Here is a 7263-nt window from a genome sequence, read left to right on the forward strand (position 1 = left end):
CTTAACCTATTTTGATGATGGTTACGAGTTAGGGGTGTTACACACTGAGCTCGAGTAGCTCACCCCCTCTTAGTGTTTCCTTTTAAGGTTCCTCTTCTGATTTCTGACGCTGGACTCCATATGTAGAGGTCTCGAACAGTCTCAGTGGAAAATAAATTATCAGTTTAGTTTTCAATTTCTACTTTGTTAAACAATTTTAAAATGTAAGGTTTTTATAAAACTGTGGTACAAGCTCCTTTCTAAGTTCTATAAGTTTTATCCTACTTATATACATATACTATCTCAATTGAAATTTTACGAACTGGATTTTTAAACGAATAAATGTTTCGGTTTGACGTGATAAGATGTTTTGTAAAAGAATTTACCTATGATCACTTCGATGATCAATGTAACTTCAGGAATTCAGTCTAAACTTCTAGGCCGGGTTTAGGGTGTTACAAGTTTGGTATTTTATTTTATTTAATTTACTCATTTATTACCTATTTACCATTTTAACCTTACCTAACTTAAGAAATTTCATAATTGCCAAACCATGCACATCCACTAACTCAATTAATGGTCTAATTACCATATAAAGACCTCCACTTTAAAGTTCTATAGCTATTTAACCCCTTTAGCTAATAGAACACCAGCTTCACACTTTACGCGATTTAGTTCTTTTTATCAAATTGAGTATACAAACGGTAAAATTTTTTAACAAAATTTTTATACTATAATACTATCATGCTATATATTTTAAAATAATATTAAAATAATTTTTTTCTTCAAATTTGTGGTCCCGAAACCACTATTTCGATTTCACTAAAAACGGGCTGTTACATACTTCATCACGTGTTAAGAAATGGTACAGCTGTACACAACTGACTGTGCCCTTATTCTCAAACACATAAATCGTTGAAGTACAAAAACCCTTTTGAAAGGAAGTTACCTAGGCCCTAAAATTACACTATTTGAATTTGAGATTTTGGAAGAGAAGCCATTGTTGAAAAGAACAATTTTAAAGGTAATTTCCTAAAAATTTCCATCATTCTTGTGATTTTGTTTCTGGGTTCATTAGAACACAATGGTAAGGACTAGAGGAAGCAGTTATGCTATCAGGACATCCCTTCAAAACATTGTAAAATGAGTACTTCGGTGGAGGCAAAGTCTTATGTTTGCACCTTGAAGGAAGAAGAAATGAATCACGTTTTAACTACTCGAGGGATTCAAATACCCAAATTTGTTTACGACTTCTCAATTGCCAAAGGATTGAATTGATTGAGTGATACCACCAGCGAGAGTTTTTTTACTTCCACTGCACGTGATAGAGGCAGGTTTCCATTTACCACTCTACCCCTTCTTCTGCCACCTTCACGATGAATATAGGATAGCTCTAAGGCAATTATCTGAATTTTCATGATAGGCCACAATGATATTTCATTTAATGCAGATTGACCGTCATTTTTTAGAACTTGTACCAACTGAAAGAGTGCATGTAACATCCCAAAATAGGGCCTAGTCAGAATAGTGGTTTTGGGACCACAAATCTGACATCAAAATATTTATTTTATGATTATTGTAAGGCCTAGAATATTATAATATGCATGTGTTAAAATTTTATGAAGAAATTCTTTGAGTAAGGTGTCCAATTAGAAATCAGGGACTAAATTGAATAAATTGCAAAACTTGGATTCTAGAAGAAATTTTTATAAAATTGATTTAGATTATAAATTAGAAGGTCTTGGAGAGAATTTTTCCAAATTTCTAAGTTTTTGGACAAAAATGGGCTTGCATGGATGAAATTTTAAAGAAAGGGGCTTAATGGCATTTTGGTCATTTAGCATTTTAATGAAATAAAATGGGAAAAAGAAAGCCAAAATCAGTCATCTTCTTCCCCATAACTGTCAAAATTCCTAGAGCTCCATAAAATAGGGTTTTCAACATTTCAAGCTCAATAATAAGTGCTCCCAAACCCCAATTTTAATGCTCTTTGTATTTTTGAGATCCCAGTAGCTTGCTCTCTCCATTTCTACGCATATTTCATGCTAGGGTTCATGTTTTAAAAAAATTTTCCCATGCATGAGTTACTTTTATTTTGATGGATTATGGAAAAATATGAAGGTTGGATGTGTGTTAAACATCTTTTCCTAGGTGATTTTCATGAAAAACCCTTAAAGGGACCTTTTTGTAAAAATTGTAACATGTGTGGTAGAAATGTGAAAATAATGGAAAATGTGGGTTGCCTGAAGAGAGAAAATTTTTTGACTAGGCTTGGGTAAGATAGAAATTACATGTGTTTCATTATACGAACGTAGGGACTAAATCGTAAAAATGTAAAAGGTTAGGGGTAAAATGATCATTTGGACGGGGGTGGAATTTAGGCTTGAAATGTATAATGTGAAGTATTAATGATTTAATTTTGTTGTTATAGACCCTGAGGAACAAATTTTGGAGGTCGATCGAGGAAAACGAAAGGTTTCGGAAAACGATTACCAGGTAAGTTCAAATGACTTAAAGTAAACTTATAATATGCATAATTGTATGATTTATAAATGTATGATAGTTGCAATTATTGATGACATGAAATGTATCCTTATTAATGACATCTTGATAAATGTCCCGATTGAGGTTAAAAAGGGAATTCGATGGATAAACCATAAGTGACATGTGAATTGAGATCTTGCATGTGTTGCAATAAGGATTTAGCCCGGACGAGTAATTGTGATCTCAAGTATTTTAAGGATCTAGCCCGGACGAGTGTTCCTTAAATGATCGAGGCTCCCGAAGAATACATGTGCATTATGGATTTAGCCCTGATGGGTAATCTGATAAGGGTCTGAATTTAGCCTGGACTGGTAATTCAGATCCGAGCTCATTAAGAGTGTTTGTCGCAATAAGGGATTTACCCTAGACTGGTAATCCCGACATCACCTTATGAGTTTGTAAAATGAGGGATTTAGCCTGGACTAGTAATCCCACCATAAAATGTGAGGTTCGCGGGAGTGCATATCTGAAATGATCATTTGTATGAATTGGCGGTTAATGGATACTCCATCGAGATTTCCTAGAAACTCAACGAGATTATCATGAGATATATGAGTAAAATGAGATACTGAATGAAGAGCTCATATAGGATAAGTTACATGATGCTTTGTTATGTGGCTAACTCATTGGTTGAGTGCATGTGATAGGGAACCATTTCATACATGTTGGTTTCCTTATCTATTATGGATGTATGGTAATTACTAGGTAAGTTTACTTTCCGGTTATTCGAGCTTACTAAGCATGTAAATGCTTATCCCTCTCTTTTCCCTATTTTTCAGAGCTCAAGGACTTGTGAGGATTGGAAGACGGTTGGAGAGCCAGCACACTATCAAATAGGATAGCTTTGGTATAAAGACATTTCTATTTTGTTCAATGGCATGTATAGGGTTTTGAGTATTTTAAATGTGTCATTTGATTTCAAAAGTAAAGGCATGTAAAGATGCATCTATCTTTTTTTTATATGGCCATAGGAATTGTCTTATTCTGAAGTAGGCTATGACCTACAATTCTATGTTTGCTTGTTTTTACATAAGATGGTTTATCATAGTTGGCAATGAGTCACAAGAACGAGCCAAATTTTGATTGTGTAATAATAACATAAAAACCCATAAATACAAGATGGAAATAATAATCTAGCATGCATGAAACCAATGATATGAGGTTTCCAATGCAATAAGCTTTGCAAAGAGCATTCCTAAGAGTATAATTACGTTTTTCCTGGTATTTGGTAACCATTAAGTACAAGTAGTAAAAAGGGTGACCAAAGGCTTGGAAAATAGCCTATGTGTCTAGGCCGTGTGTGACACACGGCTCACTCCCATGGGTGTGTGTAATGGCCGTGTATCCCCTGCACTTAAAATTCTAGGTCAGTGTTGAACACGAGCAAGCCACATAGGCATGTGCCTTGGTCGTGTTTGAAAGATAGTATTGAACACGGGTGGGCCACACGGGCGTGTGCCATGGTCGTGTTGAAAGGTCAGTGTTTCACACGGGCTAAGAGCATTGGCGTGTCCCAAGCTACGCAGGCGTGTGGAACCTTAGGGCATGAAATTTTCCCAAGTTTTCCTTAAGTTCCTTGTTTAGTCCCAAATTGTTTTTAATGTATGTTTTGGGCCTCGTGAGCCCGTTTAAAGGATATAAAGTATGTAACCGATAAGATTCAAGTTAAACGAAATTTTATGGTCCAGTTTTATATACGATTGCTTGAGTTAAGTCCGATAGCACCTCGAACCTAGTCTCGATGTCGGATACGGGCGAGGGGTGTTACATTTAGTGGTATCAGAGCTACGATTTAGTCGGTTCTAGGACTACTGTAGAGGACTTTGAAGAATACTATACATGCCATTATTCGAATATTGATAGTGTGACATCTCCTAACTGTTTAAACTGTTTTGAATATAGTAAATGTCTTCCAATCAAGCACAAGATGAGTCTGAGGGAGCCGAGATCCATGCTCCAGCTTCCATACAATGAGCTGTATCTCGTAGTAGTAGAAGGCTTATGTCTGAAGGCCGAGAAAAGTCCCGAGCTGCGTTCTTTGATATGATGAATGAATGGTTTGGGGATTACCTGAGGAATTGCCCCAACATACCAAGACTTCCCTCACCCTTTAACCAACCTAATGAAGACGTGCCATGAGGTATGGCACCGGTAAGAATCGGTAAGGCCCCCACAGATAAACTTAGAAAGTATGGGGCTGAAGAATTTAGATCCAAAATTGAGGATGATGCTGAAAGAGCCAAGTTCTAGCTTGAAAATATTGCATGGGTGTTAGATGAATTGTCGTGCACACCCGAGGAGTGCTTGAAGTGTGTCGTGTCCCTCCTGAAAGATACTGCATACCATTGGTGGAAGACAGTATCCTCGGTAGTGCCAAAGGAAACTACCACTTGGGTCAAGCGGAGTTTAGGAAGAAATACATTAGTCAAAGATTTTTAGACTCGAAGCGAAAGGAGTTCTTGGAACTCAAACAAGGGAACAAGATCGTAGCGGAATACGAGAGAGAATTCGTAAGGCTAAGTCAATATGCAACGGAATGGGTCCAAACTGAGTCAGAAATGTGTAAAAGCTTCAATGAAGGTCTGAATAAGGAAATCAAGTTGTTGATCAAAATCCTTGAAATACGGGAGTTTGCTGCATTGGCTGATCGGGCCAAAAAAGCCAAGGAGCTTAATAATGAAAGAAAGAAAGCAAAGAGAGAGGCTCGAGTTGTGAGCAAGAGGTCCAGCGGTAAAACACTCTCGTTTTCCACAAAGAAAGTAAGGAGCCAACATGAACACTCCACTTCATCAGTAGGATATTCGGGTAAAGTGAGAGGCTCTAAACGGTGAAGTCAGAAGTCTTCCTCCTCGATGGTAACTAGTGTGGGGAGTGTAGATGATCAAAAGCCAAAGTGTAAGAGTTGCAACAAATTTCACTTCGAAGAGTTCCAAATGAAAAGTGGTGCGTGTTTCAGATGTGGTTTTTTTGACCACTTCTCAAAGACTGCCCAGAGCGAGCGGAAAAGGAAATAGAAGTAGCCCTGAAGTCGAGTGCTCTCGTTCCACGAGGTAGACCTCCGAGATACCCTGGGAGTGCTAGTGGCAGTCGAGTTACGACTAAAGACACTGTAAAGCCATAGGTTTGAGCCCCAGCAAGAACGTTTGCGATACGTGCTCGAGAGGAAGCCTCTGCTCCCGATGTTATTACGGGTACTTTTTCTCTTTTTAATACAAGTATTATTGCTTTAATTGACCCAGGGTCAACGCATTCCTATATTTGTATGAGATTGGTGTCTAGTATGAACATACCCATTGAACCTACGAAATTCATTATTAGAGTGTAGAACCCACTAGGCAAATTAGTCCTGGTTGATAAAGTCTGTAAGAATTGTCCTCTGACGATTCAGGGTCATTGTTTTCCGGCTAACCTTATGTTATTACCATTTGATGAATTTGATATAATACTTGGTATGGATTGGTTAGCCCTTCATGATGTAATTGTAAATTATGGTAGTAAGTATATTAAAATAAAATGCTTGGATGGTAAGATTCTACGGGTCAATTCAAGAGAATTGGGTTTGCCACCTGTTGTAATCACGACAATGGTTGCTCGGAGATATATGAGGAATGGGTATGAAGCCTACCTTGTATTTGTGTTGAACACTAAAGAAACAGAATTGAAGATTGAGCCTGTGCCGATAGTATGTGAGTATCCAGATGTGTTCCCGAAAGAATTACCCGGATTACCACCTGAAAGGGAGAGTTTGGTATTGAATTGGTTCCAGGGGCAACTCCCATTTCTATTGCTCTGTACAGAATGACGCCAACTGAACTGAAGGAGTTAAAAGCACAGTTGCAAGAGATGACGGATAAAGGATCTGCAAGATCGAGTTTTTCACCTTGGGGTGCTTCCGTACTATTATAAAGAAGAAAGATGGTTTGATGAGGCTATGTATAGATTATCGACAACTGAACAAGGTAACTATCAAGAATAAGTATCCTTTGCCAAGGATCGATGATTTGTTTGACCATTTGAGAGGAGCCACTGTGTTTTCCAAGATCAACTTGAGGTCTGGCTATTATCAGCTGCGAGTTAAAGAATCGGATGTACCTAAGACAGCTTTCAGAACGAGGTATGGTCACTATGAATTTCTGGTCATGCCGTTTGGGTTGACAAATGCGCCGGTCGTATTTATGGACTTAATGAATAGAATCTTTTTTCCATATTTGGATAAGTTTGTCGTTGTGTTCATTGACGACATCTTGATTTATTCCAAAGATGAGTCAGAGCATGTGAAGCACCTGAAAATTGTGTTGCAGACTTTACGGGAAAAGCAACTGTATGCTAAGTTTAGCAAGAATGAGTTTTGGCTCTAGGAAGTCAGATTTTGGGTCATATTGTTTCGGGTGAAGGCATTCGAGTTGATCCAAGTAAGATTTCTGCTATCGTCGAATGGAAACCGCCTAAAAATGTAACTGAGGTTAGAAGCTTTTTAGGCCTAGCCGGTTACTATCGAATATTTGTAAAAGGATTCTCCATAATAGTGACTCCAATCATGAGGTTGCTACAGAAAGACATTAAGTTTGAATGGACGGAGAAGTGTCAGCCAAGTTTTGAGAAGTTAAAGACATTGCTGACCGAAGCTCCTATATTAGTACTACCTGAACCAAGAAAAGAATTTGTGGTCTATAGCGATGCATCCTTAAATGGATTGGGTTGTGTACTTATGCAAGATGGCAAGGTGATAACTTATGGTTC

Source organism: Gossypium hirsutum, chromosome A04, assembly GCF_007990345.1.
Source record: "Gossypium hirsutum isolate 1008001.06 chromosome A04, Gossypium_hirsutum_v2.1, whole genome shotgun sequence".
Taxonomy (NCBI): Eukaryota; Viridiplantae; Streptophyta; class Magnoliopsida; order Malvales; family Malvaceae; genus Gossypium; species Gossypium hirsutum.